This window comes from Chelonia mydas, chromosome 2 (assembly GCF_015237465.2).
Source record: "Chelonia mydas isolate rCheMyd1 chromosome 2, rCheMyd1.pri.v2, whole genome shotgun sequence".
NCBI classification, from domain to species: Eukaryota; Metazoa; Chordata; order Testudines; family Cheloniidae; genus Chelonia; species Chelonia mydas.
Genome location: NC_057850.1, coordinates 92,751,226 through 92,772,406, shown reverse-complemented (window position 1 = coordinate 92,772,406; position 21,181 = coordinate 92,751,226). Strand labels below are relative to the sequence as shown.

General features: G+C 45.3%; 1 long non-coding RNA gene and 1 pseudogene across 2 annotated transcripts in view; one reads left to right on the top strand and one right to left on the bottom strand.

The window, feature by feature from the left end:
- LOC122464506 overlaps window positions 1–19,643 on the top strand; it is a 58,064-nt gene extending 38,421 nt beyond the window's left edge. For both annotated transcript variants that reach the window (XR_006288600.1, XR_006288599.1), the window contains one exon: window positions 19,044–19,643. This is a non-coding gene — a long non-coding RNA (uncharacterized LOC122464506). The remainder of the gene's footprint in view (window positions 1–19,043) is intronic.
- On the bottom strand, window positions 11,971–12,089 carry LOC114021080 (annotated as a pseudogene).
- Window positions 19,644–21,181: the final 1,538 nt, after the last annotated feature.

Below are 21,181 nucleotides of genomic sequence, written 5' to 3'. Positions count from 1 at the left end.
GTTCTAGTGGTACAGCACACTCTAAAACCCCACTACAATAGTCTGGCTCTATGTTCAAATTAAAAGCCAAATTCAGCCATGGTGTAACTCAGTTGAAGTCTGCTGAGGTTACAAATTTGCCCCGTTAAAAATACGGGAAGGATAACTCCAGGATCTGCATAAAGAGAAGAGTCCCTGGACACCGATTTGCCCTTCCTGTAGAAAAGGGGTGTTAATGGACCATGTGAATGACCAGTTCCAAGCGTCCATGTGGAGCGCCATAGCATAAGCACTCACATCAGAATCTGCAAATCTTGCCTAACACCTACCACTACAACTAAACAAAGAATATTTCTATGCCTGCAAACCAACACAGTCATCAGCATAATTGATTGTCCCTAAAAGTTGATGCAGTTGTCAATGACATTCAAAGTGGTCCTCATCAGGGCCAGCACTGACAATAATATCAGCAAATGTTGAATGGTCTCAGGTGCTGGACAACACCGTATAGCACTGATTACAACTGCCAGGTGTTAGGCCTCCAAGAGAGAGACAGAGGAACCAACAACTGCCCCTGGATACTTGGGATGAACTTAGCCACGCAAGATCACACAAGCAATATGGCAGTTCCATTTTCATCAAACTTTATCTTGTCATCAACACAACATCTGTGACTGATAATGACATCGAAATCCTGACTGTAGACATCAGTGGCATTTTCATCACAGCTGTCTGCAAACTGCCTTGCAAACAATTCATATTTGCTAGACCACATAACCTCTAATGTGACAAAACATGGTGACTTTAATAGATATAGTGTCAAATGGAACTATGCTATAACTGGAAAAAAAATGGTGAACTAGTTGAACCTTGGGTGGAGTTCATACCACTTGAGCTCAATTCATAAGTCTAAGAAGCTCCCCAGTTTCTTTCAACAGCAGCTGATGGAAGTGGGGCTACAACCTTGATCTGCCATTTGTGTAACAAACTTAGTTTGGCTCCAATTCCACATTTGCTCAATGCCATCCAGAGCAATGCAGTCCTAACACTCGGTACCATTCCAGTGCCGCTTTAATTTTAAGAAACCAGAACGGAAGGACTTTACCAACAACCTCAATGACATTGTAAGAAAGATCAAATCCATACCAGAAAATTATGACCCAATGTGTCAATGCAGCATGCGCTGTCTTGAAGAAATATATTCAATGAGGCTGCACAACAAATTATGTGCCAGGACTAACACCCAAATTATTGGATTGGTATGGAAAATACAAGCTGAAGTTCAAAGCAGACCCATTCACCGAGGATGCTGTCAGTCAGCAAAGAACTGGTCTCTGCATTAAGGAAAGAAACAGAGAAGTCATGGCAGAATCTCACTGAAAGTCTGGACATGACCCAGAGCACTACGAAAGCATGGATAACCATCTGAAAACTTAGCAACGACCCAAAGAAGGTAGAGAAACACTACAATATTACTGCAGACTAGGTCACACACCAACTCCTAGAAAATGGCATGGCACTGAACAAACAACCCAAAATTATGGCTTAAAGTGTCAAAATACCAGGAAATTTATAATTTGGGGAGGACAGTATACAATGACCAAATTAGCCTCTAGAATTAATGCCTTCAAGAATGGCAAAGCTACTGGCCTAGGCAACATCCATGCTGAATAAATCAAACACTTTGGACCAGCAATAAAGAAGTTGTTAATCAAGGTGTTTAACAAATGCTCAGCCACATAAAAAGTACCCAAGATCTGGCAATGACCAGATGTTTTGGCACTCCTGAAATCGGGGAAGCACTCAGCAGAGCCAAAGAACTTCGGGTCTATAACGCTATTGTTGCACCTCTACAACTGTATAAACTTCTCATCCTAATCAGCCTATCACTGCTCATTGAAAAGCATTTAATCCCAGAACAAGCACTTAATCCCAGGCAAATCCATGCACAGGTCAAGTGATAATCATCACTCAATGCACTGAAGATGGGTTTGGAAAGTGTATGGTAATAGATGCCATGTTTGTTAATCTATCAGCAGCATATGACAAAGTAAATCACTGAACGCTCCTCACTAAAATATACAACATGATGAAAGATTGCCATCTCATATAACAGATTCAATCTCTACTAGTTTCAGAGTAGCAGCCCTGTCAGTCTGTATTCGCAAAAAGAAAAGGAGTACTTGTGGCACCTTGGAGACTAACAAATTTATTTGAGCATAAGCTTTCGTGAGCTACAGCTCAGAACCGATTGTGATGCTGGCAGGCCAGATGCCAGCTCTTGGCCAGGCTGCAGGCATTAGCTAAGAACTGAGAAATTTATACCTGGAAAAAAGACCAGACCAGCTCAAAATAAGTCTTTTAAGAATGTCTTATAAGAACGTACTTTAGTGTTTAGACTCTGTTAAACACTGGTAGATTAATGCATACAGCAATTTAACTTGAAATGTCTGTATTTCATGCTATAGAAAATATGTACATTTTTGCTTAATAACTTTTTGAAAAATGTTTGCTTTGAACTTGTGAATTCAAGCATGGGAATCACCCGCCCCCAACCCAATCAGAAAGACTGCCAAAATCAGATGGGCCATCAATACAAAGGATCGGCTAATGGCCCTTTTGCACTTGGGAAATGCTACATGCAATAAAGCTCATCCTGTGGGCTTGGAAGCTGAATGAAGGAAATAAAGCCACAGGAAACTTTTTTCCATCTTTTTTTTATCTTTGAACTCTCAAGGGCCAAAGACTCTAAAATAAAACCAGAGATCACCAGGGGCGGCCTCCTGGGGTTACCCTGAAAGACACTTTGAATTGACCGATCACTACAGTTCTGTCACTCTTAGGATTTAGATAACTCAATTGTGTGTATATGTTTTTCTGCTTTAACCTGAAAATAACTCTTATTCCTTTTTTCCTAGTTAATAAATATTTAGATCAGTGGTTCTCAAACGGGGGGTCTGCGAGGGTACTCCGGGGGGGGACGAATCATGTCCGGGGCTGCTGGCCCCCCTCATCAACTCCTCGCCCGCCCTCCCTCCCTCCCAGTGTCTTCTGCACACCATGGAACAGCTGTTCAGCAGCATGCAGGAGGTGCTGGGTGGGAGGGGGAGGAGCGGGGACCGGGCAGTCTTGGGGGAGGGGGCAGAAAGAGGCAGAGAAGAGGAGGGGCAGCGCTGGAGTGGGAAAAGGTGGGGTGAGGATTTGGGAGAAGGAGTGGAATGGGGGCGGGGCCTGGGGCTGAGCGGGGGTTGAGCTGGAGAAAATTAGAAGCTGGCTTGGAGGTCCACAAAATTTTTTAAATCAAAATGGGAGTCCTCAGGTTGCTAAAATTTGAGAACCACTGCTTTAGATAGTTTATTATAGGACTGGCTACAGGAATTCTTTGATGTAAGATCTAGGGCAGCGTTTCTCAAATGGGGCCACCAGGGACTTTTCTTGTGGCCACAGCCTCCAGGGCTGTGATGGGAGATGGGGAGGAACAAAGCAGCAGCAGCCCCTCCCCCTCCCTGGTGCTCCTGGATGCACTATCTTGGTGTTTGTTGCAGGGCTGCCAGCAGGAGTTGGACTCTGCCCCCTTCTAGAGACACCCGGGGCACAAAGTTGGAGGAGCAGGCAGCCCGTGAGTTCCCCATCTTCCCAGAGGTCGTGGGGCTCAGGCTTTAGGCTCCAGCCCCAGGCTTCAACTGCCTGGTGATGGGCCCCAGGTGCTAGCCACATGGCTTAGGGCTCTGTCCTCCAGCCACAGGGCTTCAGGCTCCAGTCCCTCCTCCCCCCCCACCAGTGCCTCCAACGACCCTCCATCCATACCTAATTTGTTCCCAAACTTGCCAGGGATGAGTAATTCTTCTGTGAAAAATGATACTTGTACGTTTGCTAATATCACTTTTCACAACAGACTTACTAACTAGTAAATAATAAATTACAATGATTTGGACGTGTGCATGTGCATATTTTTTTGTTTTTCCTAAATCTAATTAAATATTTTAGGAAAACGTGTGAGAGTGGCCACCAGCAATAGTTGGTGGTAACAATCTGAGGCCACCAAATAATTTGTCCTGATCTAGGGTGGTTGGTTGGTGTGTGTGTAAGTGACCATTTATCACTAAGTCCAGTTTGTCTGGGTGGCAGGATAGACTGGAGAGTCTAGGGAGACTGTGACTCCATAGTAAGACTGTTACACTGATCCAGAAGTTCATATTTGTTACTGACGTGGTGAAATCTAATTATAGAACATACCACCAGTTCGGGGTGTCTGCCCTGAGGTTGGCATTCATGGTTCTGAGCCACTCCAGACAGCGTGACACCTATGTTTTTTACATCAAACTATGCAGTAAACGGACCTGATAGCAGCAACTGAAACAGCATGCCACAAGGGAGTATATTTTCTCCAGTTCTCTTCACCGTCTATCCAAGTAATCAATGGATCCATCTTGGCACAAGAAGTTTTACCTATGCCGACAACCTGTGCATGGCTACCCAACCCAACAATCTTGTCCAGATGAAAGCTATGCTAACATCAGCTCTGTCTAGGCTTTCAGTCTATTACACCAAGAATTGGTTGTGTGCCAACCCAACCAAAATCCAAGTGAGTCTCATCCATCTTCAGAATCATGAAGCCAATAGGGGATGGGACTATCACTTGCCCACTTCAGGAATCCTGTCTATCTTGGAGTGATACTAGACTGTATTCTCACCTTCAAGACACACATGGAGAAGACAAAAGGCAAAGTTAGCAACTGCAACAACTTAGGAAGCTTGCAAATTCAAATGAAGAATCAGCACAGCAACATAGAACTTGCACTTTGCCATTTGATGGCTGAATATGCATGTCCAGCATGGGAAAGAACAGCTCCAGCAAAGAAGCTGGGCCCAGTGCTGAATGACAGCTGCTACTGTGTCACAGGATCAGGGCTGGATTAACTCTCCTGTGGGCCCAGGGCTATTAGATTTTGTGTGGTCCCTGGGGGTTTGGAGTGGGGGAGTGGGCTCAGGGCTGTGGGAGGTGGTGGAGGCTCCAGCCGGGAGGCGCTTACCTCGGGCAGCTCCTGGTTGGTGGCGCAGCAAGGCTAAGGCAGCTCCCTGCCTGCTCTGGCTCTGCGCTGCTCTGCTCCCTGAGGTGGCCGGCATGTCTGGCCCCTAGACAGAGGGGCCAAGCTGCTCTGTGTGGTGCACGCAGCCCAGGACCACAGGCGCCACCCCAGCTGCTCCTGTTGGCCCAACGGGAGCTGCAGAGCCAGTGCTGAGGGCATGGGCAGTGCACAGAGATTCCCTGAATGCCCCTCGCCGAAGGGCCACAAGGGCACATCCATGAGCCAGTGCTCGCAGCTCCAGGCCTGGGGGGTGGCGCCGAGGCTCAGGGATCGGTGTCCGGCCCTCAGCACAGAGACTCGTCGTGGTCCAGATGAAAAGAAGCAGACGGCCGCAGCTGGCCTGTGGGGCCCTCCTTAGCCCGAGGCCCTGTGCTGCAGCCCCCAAAGCCCCTGCATTAATCTGGCCCTGCACCGGATGTTTAAAACCAGCATACATGAATAGCCTTTATGTGTTTACCAGAGTTATTTCACTGGATAATAGGAGAGCAGTCACAAACAAAATGGAATGATTATGACAGGTTAAAGATACCAGACATCCACTACATAGCCACACCACAACAGTTAGTCACCTAAATCATGGAAAAGCTTCCAAGAAGCAACAGAACTATTTTTTAAAAATCACCATCATCCTATGTGACTGGAAATGTGGTGCATGTGGCTCAGAATACTCAGTGAGGACATCAAAATGCACATCAATATTGCCAAATGCCTTCTTGTTCATCCGGAGCAGATTGGTCAACCTGGAGATGTTTAAATAGCCTCCAAACAAGAGCTGGCAGGTCAAAAGTCAATATGCAGAAGTCAGCTTATTCCAATGACTCAGGGTATGTCTACACTACAAAATTAGGTTGATCTTATAGAAGTCGATTTTTAGAAATCGATTTTATACAGTCGATTTGTGTATGTCCACACTAAGTGCATTAAGTTGGCGGAGTGCGTCCACAGTACCGTGGCTAGCATCGACTTTTGGAGCATTGCACTGTGCGTAGCTATCCCACAGTTCCCGCAGTCTCCGCTGCCCATTGGAAATCCGGGTTGAGCGCCCAGTGCCTGATGGGGCAAAAACATTGTCGCGGGTGGTTTTGGGTACATGTCATCAGTCGCCCCTCCCTCCGTGAAAGCAACAGCAGACAATTGTTTTGCTCCTTTTTTCCATGCAGATTCTATACTGCTGTCAGCAGACGGTGCAGTAGGACTGCTAACCGTCATTGTAATCCACTGCAACTCTGCTCTGCTGCTCTTGTTTCAATAGCAAATTTCTCCATGTTGTCTGTCATGTGCTCCCGGGTACATGTGTTCTTCCTCGGGAAATGTGCGCGGTGCTAACCATCGTCCTCCACTGCTTCTGCTGCAACTCTGCTCTCCTGCAGACACTATACTACGACAAGCATGGAGCCCGCTCAGTTCACCGCTGCTGTTGTGAGCATTGCAAACACCTCACACATTATCCTGCAGTATGTGTAGAACCTGCAAAAGCAGGCGAGGAGGCGACAACAGCACGATCACGATAGCGATGAGGACATGGACACAAACTTCTCTCAAAGCATGGTCCTTGGCAATTTGGACATCATGGTGGTAATGGGGCAGGTTCATGCCATGGAACGCCGATTCTGGGCCCAGGAAACAAGCACAGACTGGTGGGACTGCATAGTATTGCAGGTCTGGGATGATTCCCAGTGGTTGCAAAACTTTCGCATGCGTAAGGGCACTTCCATGGAACTTTGTGACTTGCTTTCCCCTGCCCTGAAGCGCAAGAATACCAAGATGAGAGCAGCCCTCATAGTTGAGAAGCGAGCGGTGATAGCCCTGTGGAAGCTTGCAATGCCAGACAGCTACCGGTCAGTCAGGAATCAATTTGGAGTGGGTAAATCTACTGTGGGGGCTGCTGTGATCCAAGTAGCCAACATAATCACTGAGCTGCTGCTATCAAGGGTATTGACTCTGGAAAATGGGCAGGTCATAGTGGATGGCTTTGCTGCAATGGGATTCCCTAACTGTGGTGGGGCGATAGACGGAACCCATATCCCTATCTTGGGACCGAACCACCTTGGCAGCCAGTACATAAACCACAAGGGGTACTTTTCAATGGTGCTGCAAGCACTGCTGGATCACAAGGGATGTTTCACCGACATCAATGTGGGATGGCCGGGAAAGGTTCATGACGCTCGCATCTTCAGGAACTCTGGTTTGTTTGAACAGCTGCAGGAAGGAACATGCTTCCTAGATCAGAAAATTACTGTTGGGGATGTTGAAATGCCTATAGTTATCCTTGGGGACGCAGCCTACCCCTTAATGCCATGGCTCATGAAGCCATACACAAGCATCCTGGTAGTAAGGAGCAGTTCAACTATAGGCTGAGCAAGTGCAGAATGGTGGTAGAATGTGCATTTGGACGTTTAAAAGCTCGCTGGTGCAGTTTACTGACTAGGTTAGACCTCAGAAAAACCAATATTCCCTTGTTATTGCTGCTTGCTGTGTGCTCCACAATATCTGTGAGAGTAAGGAGGATATGTTTATGGCGGAGTGGGAGGTTGAGGCAAATTGTCTGGCAGCCGATTACATGCAGCCGGACACCAGGGTGATTTAGAAGAGCACAGCTGGGCGCCCTGTGCATCAGAGAAGCTTTGAAAACCAGTTTCATGACTGGCCAGGCTACGGTGTGACAGTTCTGTTCATTTCTCCTTGATGAAAACCCACCCCCTTGGTTGACTCTACTTCCCTGTAAGCCAAACGACCTCCCCGCTTCGATCACCGCTTTCAGAGGCAATAAAGTCATTATTGTTTCAAAATCATGCATTATTTATTAATTCATCAGACAAATGGGGGGAAAACTTGCAAGGTAGCCCAGGAGGGGTGGGTGAGGAGGGAAGCACTAGGTGGGGTGGTGGATGAGGGGAGGAGGGAAGGACAAGGCCACGCTACAGTTCAAAACTTAATGAATGCCAGCCTTCTGTTGCTTGGGCAATCCTCTGAGGTGGAGTGGCTGGGTGCCCATAGCCTCCCTCCCGTGTTCTTGGGCATCTGGGTGAGGATGATATGGAACTTGGGGAGGAGGGCAGGAGGTTATACAGGGACTGCAGTGATGGTCTGTGCTCCTGCTGCCTTTCCTGCAGCTCCACCAGACGCCTGAGCATGTCAGTTTGCTCCTCCATTAGACTCTGCATTGCATCCTGCCTCTTTTCATCGCACTCCTCCCTCCTCTCATTGCGTTCCTTCCTCCTCATCACGTTTATTTAACGCTTTCCTGGTCTCTGCCATCGTTTGCCTCCACGCATTCTGCTAAGCTCTTTCAGTGTGGGAGGACTGCATGAGCTCTGAGAACATTTCATCACAAGTGTGGGTTTTTTTTTTCACCTTCTAATCTGCGCTCGCCTCTGGGATGGAGATGATAGGAAAAGCGTAGAAACATTTGCAACTGCGGGAGGAAAATAAGGGAGAGTAGTATTTAAAAAGATACATTTTAGAGAACAAAGGGGAAGACTATTTCACAGTGAATCAAGTGATTCACATTACATAGCACATATGCTTTTGGTACAAGGTCGCATTTTGCCTCTTATACTGAGTGCCTGCCGGTTTGGTGTGAGACATCACACATGCTCGGCTGGGCAACAGAATTCGGCTTGCAGGCAGCCATGGTAAGGCAAAGGGCTTTGGCTTCTTCAACCTTCATAACATGTGGGAACAGTTTCAAACAGCAGCACCCTCCTTTCCCATACGAAGCAAAGCCCATTGGGTTGGCCATTTAAAAGGAGGGGCTGCGGTTTTAGGGTGAATGTGCACCACAAGCCAACCCCCCCCATTCTCTGGGATGATTGCTTCACCTCCCCCCACACCCCCAGATGGCTAGTATCAGGGAAGATCCCTGTCAGCCAAACGCAAACGGCTCAGCATGAACAGGCCTCCCCCCACTGCGTGGCTAACAGCGGGGATGATTTCTTTTCAGCCAAAGGCAAACAGCCCAGCAGGAACGGGCACCTCTGAATGTCCCCTTAAACAAATCTCCCGTATTTGAACCAGGTGATCATGAATGATATCACTCTCCTGATGCTAACACAAAGAGAGAGAGAACGAATGTTTCTTGAATGCAACCAAAGCCCGGACCAATTCACTGCAATGCTTTGTTCTGCAATGATTCCAGACTAATTGCTACTGGCTTGGCGTGGTAAAAGTGTCCTCCTACCATGGAGGACAGAATAAGGCTGACCTCCCCAGAAGCCTTCTGCAAAGGCTTTTAGAGTACCTCCAGGAGAGCTTCTTGGAGATGTCACTGGAGGATTCCAGCTCCATCCCCAGACACATTAACAGACTTTTCCAGTAGCTTTTCTGGCTGCGAATGCATCCCAAGTCTTCAGGGCAAATTAATCATTAAACACGCTTGCTTTTAAACCCTGTATTATATTTACAAAGGTACACTCACCAGAGGTGCCTTCTCTGGCTTCATGGTCCGGGAGCCCGCCCTGGGAGGGTATTGGCTCCAGGGTGGTGAACCGTTTCTGGCTGCCAGGGAGAAGGGATTCTCCGCTTGCCTGCTGTGCGCTATCCTCAACCACCTCCTCCTCCTCCTCCTCATCCCTGTTGAGTGAGACTCTCCCCTTGCAGGTGTCCACTAACAGTGGGGTAGTAGTAGGGGTGCTCCTTAGAATTGCATGCAGCTCATCATAGAAGCGACATGTATGGGGCTCTGACCCAGAGCCACCGTTTGCATCCTTTGTTTTTTGGTAGGCTTGCTTCAGCTCCTTAACTTTCACGCGGCACTGCTGTGTGTCCCTGTTGTAGCCTTTGTCCATCATGCCTTTGGAGATTTTGGCAACTATATTGGCATTTCGTCTTTTGGAACAGAGTTCTGCCTGCACGGATTCTTCTCCCCATACAGCGATCAGATCCAGTGACTCCCGTTCAGTCCATGCTGGAGCTCTTTTGCGATTCTGGGACTCCATGGTCACCTGTGATGATCAGCTCGCCACACTGGCCAAACAGGAAATGAAATTCAAAAGTTCCCGGGGCTTTTCCTGTCTACCTGGCCAGTGCATCTGAGTTGAGAGTGCTGTCCAGAGCGGTCGCAATGGAGCACTCTGGGATAGCTCCCGGAGGCCAACACAGTCGAATTGCATCCACACTACCCCAAATTCGACCCAGCGAGGTCTATTTTAATGCTACTCCCCTCACGGGGGAGGAGTACAGAAATTGATTTTAAGAGCCCTTTAAGTTGACAAAACAGGCTTGGTCATATGGACAGGTGCACAGTTAAATCGACCTCACGCTGCTAAATTTGACCTAAACTCGTAGTGTAGACCGGGCTCAGACACATGTGACTGCCATGAAACACAAATCATGGAACATCAGTTGGTCTGCCAGCTCCTGGAGGAACTATGCACCAGGGAAGAGCTCACCAGGGCTACAAGCGAGGCCATATCATGTACCAAACACTGGGAATACCTATGATTGTGGTGGAAAGACTTGAGGAGAAGCAGCAGCATCCATGTGTAGAAAGGGACAGAGTAATATGCTTTTGCACTAGCTGAAAAAAAAATACTACAACTCTGAATCTGATAAAAATGCCAGTACATAAATATCGATTTGGGCTCACTGATGTTGAATCTGAGAAGATTTTTCTCTTTTGATGATTCACAAATCTACTTAATTTTCTTAAGCAAGCTGGAAAAGAGAAGTGAATGACCAAGGAAAAAGCCAACAACATACACTCACAGTTAAATCCCAGATGCTACCCAATTTCCTTTTTGCCCTGATCTTTGTTCATATAGCTCAGTGCTTCATAACAAGCTAAGCTGTGTATTTTACTGACTTCTGAAACATAAGTGAAAAAACCAAAGTTACTGTAGTAGTTGAGTGGACTTGAGCTCCGAACTGGAATAAATGTATACAGATAGTTGGCAATACATATCTGAGTTTGACAGTATTATCCGGGGCAGTGGGAGGAGCACACAAATTTCCTCCCACATCATGCATGTAGATCTTCTGCTCAGATGGAATGGAACTAGTATTGTGTAGTATTCTCCTATTTTTATGGGTAAGTTTTTGGGGGAGCTCTTCAAAGGGCGAAAGGGCAGCTGGGCAGCTAGTTCAGTGGGAGCTGGGGACTCAACTCACATTTGTATCTTTTGAAAATCTCCCTGTTGATCACGTGTGCAGTAACAAAAAACAACTCCGATTTTATTCTCGGAAATGAATTATATTATTTGTGTTAATGTGTACTTTTATCCTCATGCAACTGTTATCTTGTGGATTTATTTCTATTTAAATATCCTTGTGCTTAATTACTCAATTTAATTCAAAATTAGGGCCAGATTCTGCCTGGCCCTTTTATGGATGCATCTTAAATTATCTTTGTGCTCTCCTCCTTGGGGAGGAGAGCACCACGATAATTTATCCCATCCCTCCCACGTGCATGGCCCATGAAATGGAAAACTACCATCTCTGGAGTCAGGGGAAATGCAGGCAGGGCTATCTCTTTAGTCTTGGGGAGCACACAGCGTGCTAAGGGATTGCGGATGAGGAAGTGTCACGGCTCTGCTCCCCCATGCACATGGTATCGGTTCCCCAGGTTGGTGTGGAGATGGAGCAATCTGCGCTTCTTAATGGAGTGTAGCAGAATGTTTCCCCATATTTGTCCTGGGGCTGGGCAGCTCAACACTATCCCTTGCTCAGTTCTAGAAGTAACCAGCAGTATCTAGTACATAGATACTGCACAGCTGCTATAAACTATCATAGAATCATAGGGTTGGAAGGGACCTCAGGAGGTCATCTAGTCCAACCTCCTGCTCAAAGCAGGACCAAACCCCAATTTTTGCCCCAGATCCCTAAATGGCCCCCTCAAGGATTGAACTCACAACCCTGGGTTTAGCAGGCCAATGCGCAAACCACTGAGCTATCCCTCCCCCCAAGCCTACAGCACCCAGTATTCCCAGGAGGTCTCCCATCCAAGTACAAACCAGGCCCGACCCTGCTTAGCTTCCGAGATCAGACAAGATTGGGCGTGTTCAGGGTGGTATGGCCCTACATTCAAAAACATTTTAAATGCGGTCTTTTTCCTCATCTCTCAGCCTAGGAGTTGTTTGATAAATATTATGCTGATTTACTGACCCCGAACACTGAATAAGAGTAAGTTCCATTGCAAGGTCTTCTCTAATGTACTTTACTTTGCTGTGTTCCCTCATTTTATACAATACTCCATGTTGTTCCTTATGGTCCTTTAAGGATCTCTTCCTTGTGATCAGGAGCTGCAGTTTCTTTTATTCAGCAAAGGGGGTGTTCCAGTTGCAGGTGTAGAAGGAAACTGGTGCCAGCCCTAACACCATTACTAATAGTCTAGGCAGTTACCCATCCATGCAACTGGTCTCGCTCCCTAATATGGAGGGATCCACAGTATGGATTTTACAGAGGTTTCCCCTAATATTAAGGGGGGAGGGGGGATCACTTACTTGTATCCTTTCAAATGGGGGGATAGTCAAAGTTCAACCCTATATCACTTGCTAGCCTATAACGAATAGGGCTGGAAACTTGTTTTGTTAAAAACATGAAACTAGCCTTGATACTTAGTGTCCCCAAAATGGGGTAAGAGTATGCCATTCTCAAAGCCTGACTCTGATGAAAGCAAAGCAACCCTCTATCTCAGCACCATAGTGCTACTTGTGTGCCCTTGTCAGGTTGGGACACACAAGTAAAACAAACTCCATATCCCCACCTGTCTTGCTTCCCATGCCCTACATAATGGACAAGGAAAACCTCAGAAGTGAGAGGTGGCCATTTTACTGCACCTGCTCTGCAGACGCTGCAGGTTGTTCTGATTCATTGCTGAAATCCAAGCAGAGCTACCCGGTGGCTGCTGCTTTTGATGCTCTGCTCAGTGATGTGGTGCCATGAAAGAGAGCCTCCTGATGAATAACATAGGCCCCAGTCCGGCAAAGCACTTAAGTACATGCATAACTTCAAGCACACAAGCAGTCCCCTTATGAGTAAGAACATGCTTAGGACCCTGACCTAGCAAAGCATTTAATTAGGGATAAGCATTCATCTGGAAAAAGGAAGAACTGGACTGAAACTGTTCCCAAAACTAAGTCCAAATCTAAACATTTTAAGGTTCCAGGAAGTTTCCCAGACCAGCACCACAGTCACCCCATTTCCCTCTATTTATGCTACTGTCTAATAGGTCTTACGAACTCCATTTCTATTTTCCTGTCTGTGAGCAAATGTTTGGGCTCATTGCTTTTGTACAGCTGAGAGCAGGCCCAGCAACTCTAGCAGTTTCTTACTTTGTGAACATTGGTACAGACTCATAAGGATCTGATTCTCCTGTCACTAACACAAACCTATGTGATGCTGCACCCCATGTTCTTCATAAAAATGTTATGATATAAATATGACATAACTAAAATATGTTTTATGCAAGATGGGTCAGGTAAGGTATTAAAAGGTTCTGATTTGCTAAATGTAATTATCCAATTTGTATGCATGTATCATTTCTACATCTAAAATTAAAAATATTAACCATGCAACAATTACAACTCTGTGTGTGTGTGTGTGTGTGTGTGTAAAAAAAACCACGCACCAAACAGTAGGCAAGCATCCTAAATAGACCATTAAAAAACAACCAAACAGTAAAACTCTAAAAATATTAATCTCCCAAATCAGAAATACTCTATGGCTGTCAGTGTAGTTATGTAAGTGTAAAATCTGTATTGGTGAGATCGGAATCATGCCCTTAATCTTTCATTCTGTGATTCCTGAAGTCGGAGTGTGCAAAATTTGAAATGTTAATAATCATTTCCTCGGAAGGGTTTGTTGCCCCCATTAGGGGACAAAGCCATGAAGATCTAGCTTCCTATTACACATTTAAGCAGGGGCTGGCGGGTGGGGACAAACAGGAAAATGCAATGCTATCTATGACAAGGTCATGTTAATATTATTTTTGGCATTTTCACTTATTTGAATTTCCAGATTTTGTGATTTTTTTTTTTTTTTTTAGTCTCACTATTGTATGAACAGGTTTTTCTATTTTATTTCCTGCTGCTCTTTTTCTCCTCCAAAAGAATCAACCTTATTCTGTTAACCACTGAAATATTATAAATTAAACATAGCAGGATTAGATCAGTGCTTGAATGTGGAGCTTCTACAACTGACACAGATGCTCAGGCAGTGAATCAGAAGGTGACATTCTTCTCCCTGAGTCAATCCTTATTCCAAGCTGAGCGCGCTTTCACGTACTACACCTATAAGAATACTAATTGGCACAAATTCTCATATGCATGATTATAATAAGCAGTCAACTTTCTAATTTTTTTTCTATAAGTATTGCTTGTATTTCTAACACAGAGGCCATGATGTTTATTCCATTGATGTTGTTTTTTTCACCTTTCTGACTGACATGAAATGTGTGTCCCTGCAGTATATTTTGGAATTGTTTACACTGGAATCTGTGCCTGCAACTTGCAAAGAGATATCAAAGGAAAACTGTATCTGATATATAATCTGAGCTGGAGAGGAAGGATACGGCACTTTTGAAAAAGTTTATTTTAGATCTTTAAGTCAGGAAGCTGAAAAAAATTGATCAGTCTCAGTTATCTCAAGTACATGAAACAGCAACAAGTTCAACTGGCAGGTTTATTTTTAGCCTTCCACCAAAGGTGCAAAGAACCTGTAAAAGGTGACAGTCAGAGAGAGCTTTTAACATCCAATGCCAAACTAAAATAATTTTAAGGTTGAGGTAGAAGATAATATTATTATAAAGAAAAAATCTCTCGGGGCAGACAGGCCTTTTCTCATGCTGGATATGTTCTCAGAAGTGAATGAGTTTGTGAAGTTTAACAAAATATTAGTTCAGCCATGTCTGGAGTTATTTCAGAGTGAAAGGTGTTTGAGGTTCTTCTTCCCCCTAGTTGGGGAAATAAAAAGTCATGAAAGCAGAATTTTCTAGGACCACCTACTGATGGAAATGCAGAACTGAAAATTATCCTTGCTATATACAGTTCCAAAATATGCTATATTAGAATAATAATTGTTCTTTGTTTTAATGATTACCAGGTAAGATTTATATATAACTATTGCATTTCAGCTCTCAGGATCATATGGAGGAGCAGTCATAGCATCTCTCCAACATTTAGGAACACACTGGATCAGAACTGTGGTCCATCTAGTCCAATATCCTTTCTCTAACAGTACGCAGAGGAAGAGGCAGGAAAGTTTTCCATTAGACAATTAGAGAAAAGCCTCTGCCAGGCAGTGGTGCTGGAACATTTTTAGTAGCAGGGGTGCTGAAAGCCAGCCCCCTTATCGCTCTCTATGCCCCCTCCCACCCCTCGCCGCTGAGGCTGGGAGCAGGGCTGTGTCTCTGGGAGGGGGGGGATGTGGACGGTTGTAAGGGGGCTGAGGCCACAGCTGGGGGAAGGCGTAGGGCCCCAGGAGTGGACCCCTGGGAGTTTGGGGCCGGGTACGGGGCCCCGGGAGTGGAGGCCTGGGAGCGTGGGGTGGGGCCAGGCAAGGAGCCAGTGGCTAAGAGCCGAGACCCAGGTGAGGGGTTGGGGAGTGGAGTGTGAGCAAAGGGCCGGGAGGGGGGCATAGGCGTGGGAACCACCCCCAGGTTTTATTCACGGGAGCAGGGCAGGGGGGCTGGCCCCCGGGACCCAAGTTGGGAAGTGGAGCCCCACGTACGGGGCCAGCAGCCCTGCATAAAGCCTGGGGGTGCTGCAGCACCCCCACACTCCTATTTCCCGAGCCTATGCTGCCAGGGAAAGTTTAGTTGAGCTGCTGCTGTACTGTGCTACTCAGTTAACTAAAAAACACCATGCAGTAAAGAAGAAATTTGATTTCATTCTCTTCTGGTAAAAGTCTGAAAAGATTGTGCCCTACTGCAATTTACAATAAACACAGGCCATCCTTGGGCCTACTTCTGTAACTTTTACCCACCTCCACAGGTTTTACCCAGGTGAGCAGTCTTGCTAACATCAATGGGGCCAACTCTTGCAAGGTGCTGAGCACTGCTTGAGCATGCTGAATGCCCCCTGTCATGCTGTCTGGAGTAGTTCACGACCTCCGGTGCCAACCTCGGAGCAGACAGCTCACACGGGGGGTATTTCTAGAAGTAGATTCCACCAACCCAGTCATAAATGTGAACGCCTGGATCACTGTAACAGTGTTAGCATGGAATCAGACACCGTTCCCTTGGGCACTCCAGTCTACGTTGCCACACAGGCAAGCTGGACTTAGTGATAGTGGGTTGCTATTCACCAAAGATTCAGGTTTCTTCCAGTCCCAAGCAGGACCGGCTCTAGGCACTAGCAAAGCAAGCACGTGCTTGGGGTGGCACAATTCCAGGGGCAGCATTCCGTTGCGCTTTTGGAGCTTGGGACAGCGAAAACCTTAGAGCTGGCCCTGGTCCCAAGACACCAGTCAGTTACCCCAGGTCAGTTTGTACCTCAGATCTCACATGAAAGACAATGCTTGTACCTACCCTATAGTTAACTGAAGATTTATTAACTAGGAAAAAGAAGTTAGAGAGTTATTTATACTTTAAAGTAGGCAAACATGATTTTGAAAGATGACGTAGTTGAGGTAATCGGTCAGCCCTGAATGTCTTTTAGGGCTAACCCAGGTTGACCCTGAGGGATCTCTGCTTCTGTGAGAATTCAAACAGCAAAGAGAGAGAGAGAATTTTCTTGTGTCCCTGTTTTATCCCCTTCTTCTAGCATTCAAGCTGATGGGACAGGCTTTCTGGTCTATTAACCAACTTTGTATCTAACTGTATTAATTAGGCTTTGTATCACAATGTTCCACAGTTGCCCACTTAGTTTTAATAGGCCTTCTTGATGGGCCGTGGACCATTCCTCCTGACCGGGTTCACAGATTCAGAGCAAGCATTTTTACAGTCATAAAGCAAAACTTATATATCATGGAATACAGACATTACAAGTGAAATAAATACATGCAGCAACATCCAAGCATTCCACAGAGTCTAAACACAGGACACCTTCGTATAAGTCTAATGCCTATCTTGAACAATATTAACATGTATGTGAGCTGATCTGGCTTCCAGGTATGACTTTGTCAGTGCTCAGCTGATGCCTACAGCCTTGGGAAGAACTGACATCCGGTCTGCCAGCATCACACCCTCTACTCCAAGTGACATAACTGGGTGTTGCGGATGTTCAGCACCTTATTGGATTAGGTTTTACCTAAGAGGAAGCACCTTAGAGGAAGGATGGGGCAGTGGCTAGAGTATTAGGCTGGACTGTGGCACCCTCAGGTTCAGTTCCTGTTCTACCACAAACATCTTGTGTAATCCAGAACAAGTTGCATTCTCTCTCTGTGCCTGAGTTTCCCAGCTGTAAAATTAGGATAATAGCCGTGTCCTACCTCACAGGCATGTGTGAGAATAAATACATTAATGATTGCGAGGCACTCAGATAGTCTTGTGATGGGACCCTTGTAAGTACTGTAGATAGGCTCAGTTGGACTACTTTTGTGAGCTATCTGAACTGCATTTGGAATCCAGCCTGTGTCCCTTTGATTCAATGAAAGCAGAACTGAGACCTTGGGTCCTAGCAACTTAAGTGAAGACTTGAATCTGCAAGGTGATGAGCACTTCCCCAGCAGCGGTTCTCCAGCAAAAGGCAATGCAGCCTTGAGGCTGTAGTAGTACTTGTGAAGAAGCTCTGCAGATGTGAGAATAGGATTTCTTGCCCTTGGATGCTCTGCACTAAGTTCAGCTACTTGGGTGTGATTTGGGATGGGAGGCGGATTCAGACCAAAGAATATGTATTCAGACTTCGTAACATTTCAAATAAGCAGTGAATAGGCATGTGTAAAAAGGACAATCTGGTTTCTAGAGGGGATATTTCTCCAACTAAATGGTAGTGTTAGGTGTACCGCAGCACTCAGGGAAACAAATGAATAGGACCCAAGTCCTCTCCATGTGCCAAACCAGCATAAAAGGGCTTATGTAGGGTTATTCTACAGATACCCTCTTTCACAGCTATAACATCGTCACCATATAAAAGATCAAGGGTTCCTGGTGGATCTGCATAGTCATGCTCCATCAGCCACCCACCCCAAATCCCCCATTCTGCTTCAGTCCTGCCATCAAAGCACTCATTTGTGCTGCTGAAGATGGCATCCAGTGAAGCACAGCTATGTGCCAGCCAAGCTGCCTCCCTCCCCCCAGTTACCTGGGCTCTGCACATCCAACACCTGCTTTGTCATTCAGGTGTACCTGTGTACCTGGCCTTAAATGCCGATGGGGAGAAGAGGAAGTGCTATTTGGCCCAATGGGCAGAAGTCCCGCAGGATGTCTCCCTAGTAATGAGACTTGACCCTTATGTAATGAAGATCAATTTCTGCATTTATCCTGAGCTTGGTGGGTGAAGTAAACACATTTCCATTTTCCATCATAGCAAATTATATGCTAACATTTTATCAGTCTTCAAGAGCTCCTTCATAACATGTTAGAACAATGGAAATCCTCTGAGCAATTCAGTTTTCTATTAGCTGAGCAGCTCTGAGGACACAAATGCTCTATGAATCTATGTCCAATTTAATAAAGCATTAACGAACATAGCCCTTTCTGAAACTGAAAACACCTACTAGTTGGACCCTCAGTCTTAACCAATGCCAATACCACTGAGTACAGGCACCTACCTTTCTCTTTTCTGGAAAGATATATTTAAATATTCATACTCTAGCAAAATGTTAGTTCAGAGTGCGTGCGTGTGGGTGTATAGGAATCCAAAACTGTCATTTAGACTTTTTGAGTGTTGTCCTATTTTCTTATGTTCTCAAAATTCAAAGTGTGTGTTGTTTTTGTTGCGTAATCGTAAAATAATTTTGCCAAGATGAAATTTCAGGTTCTGCAAGTGCAAAAAGCCCTTGGAGAATTGATCTGTTTTGCTTTGCCTCAAAGGAATTTTATGACGCACACAAAAAAGTTGACATACTTTCATCAATTTCTGTCTTTTTTTTTTCCAGAAACAGCTGTTCCAAGAAACATCAGTGGAATCCACATAAAATGTTTTGCTTTTTGGACTCAGCCAACACAAGAGGGAGTTAGCCCTGCCAATCTACAGAAGTCTTGTTGAGGATACTATGTACTTTATAGAAATAGTATCTTTGCCATTAACTTTTAGAAAAATTAAAGTGGTATATTGTGAGATGCAAGGGAATTTGAACCTTTTGTTCCAAGAACTCCACAGGGGGGAAATGTTTTTTCTCCAAAGCAAAACTAATGCATCTTCTTGAGCATTTGCTCTTTTAATGTATTTGTCAGTAAACATGAGAGGAAAAACTACCCTAAGCTCCAGTGAAGGTCCCAGTTGTTGAGCCCTGGAGGAGTTGAATACTCTTGACCCCCAGTGGTGTCAACAGAAGCTTGAATGTACTCAGTGTGAAAGGCCTCAAAACATCTAGCTTTCTAACCCCAACTGTAAGCCAAGAGCAGATCCCTTCCTTCCACTAGAAAAAATAAAATATTACCTCCTAATACCCTCCCCCAACCCCCAAGAAACACAAAACAAAACACCAAGAAAAGTGTAAATCTTTGGGTTGAAATTATTCTTCATGTGAGCTAGATGGGATGGGATGGAATCAGTGGAATTAGCACAGGGTGATGTAGCATACTTCTACCTTCCCTCTGGTGGGAGGGAGCAGTTTTGGATCTGTCAGTGGTTTGTAGAAGCCTGACTCACTGAGGCTGCTGAAATTATGTGTGCTGTCAGTGTATCTTCCAACAGCGGTGGCCATTCCCCTTCCTGTTCGAGTGCCATGCATTTTGTGGATTGTGCTGCCCCCCTTTGGGCTCCAGGAGTAAGGAATGTTGTGGCCCCACTCTTCCCCTGGTGGGCTTTATACCAATCACTCTGAATCTTGTCTGATGACTGGACATCCTACAGGCACATTGTGCACAGCTATTGGGCCAGTTCTCTCCATTGACTTGAATGGCATTACGGCAGCAGAGAATGTGACCCATGGAATGCTGAAACAGTAGTATCATGGCTAATGGTGGCAACTGTGGTTCAATACTGGCAACATGCAATATTCAAAAGTAAGATTAAATCAAACCTGTAGCCTGCTGTCTTGCTATTTGTGCTGCAGGGCACCCTCCTCTGTAGAGAGATCCTTCCTCCTGAAGGCACAGTAATTCAACACATTGCTCTCTAATTTAAATAATGTCAAAAAGATTAAGTGCTACCAAAACCTATGGAGATAATTAATACATAGTTGTTAGTGTGTCTGACTGTACTTACTTCTCTGTCATTTTTAACCAGTTTTAACAGTGCACAATTTGACTTTCATTTAAGCTTTTCTGTGTTTGAATATTAATAGTTCTGCTTTGTTGATGATGGAATAAGTAAACAAATGTAGGACTATAAGAAATACTAAGATGGGTTAACCAGTACAATTACAATAAGAATCCCTTTGCCTGTTCCTCAAATCAGTGTTTTCAGATTAAGGATAGTTGGGTTAAGGATCGTCACCTGCTCCCTACACATCAGGAAAGGAGTACTAGTGGCACCTTAGAGACTAACCAATTTATTTGAGCATAAGCTTTAAGTGAGCTGTAGCTCATGAAAGCTTATGCTCAAATAAATTGGTTAGTCTCTAAGGTGCCACTAGTACTCCTTTTCTTTTTGCGAATACAGACTAACACGGCTGCTATTCTGAAACCTACACATCAGAGGTTCCTACAGAAATGAAGAGATGTTTCTCACACCTATGTCTAGGTCTAGGAGCTCAAAATTCTGCAGTCCATTCTGGAAAACCAGTTCCAGGTCACCTTTTATTAACAAAGGAGATAAGGGTTTTATGGAAGAGTTACTGGGTCTAGCTAGGCAAGAATGAGGGAATGGGCTTCAATGGGACTATTACAGTTCACACTGATGTTTCCAGTAGTAGCCACAAAGGTGCTGTATGAGTCATGATTCCTGGAAGCTTGAGGCACATTGTGAAGAAGGCTACTTCCATATGTTCTGGTTTCCATGGGGTTTGCATAGTCCCCAAGGTGTGGAGTCCTTTCCTTCTGTTTGATCCTTGGGATCTCCAATCCTTCACTTTACTGGAAGCAAACTCTACAGTTTAATTTTGCTGAATTTTCTCATATCAGAAGTCCC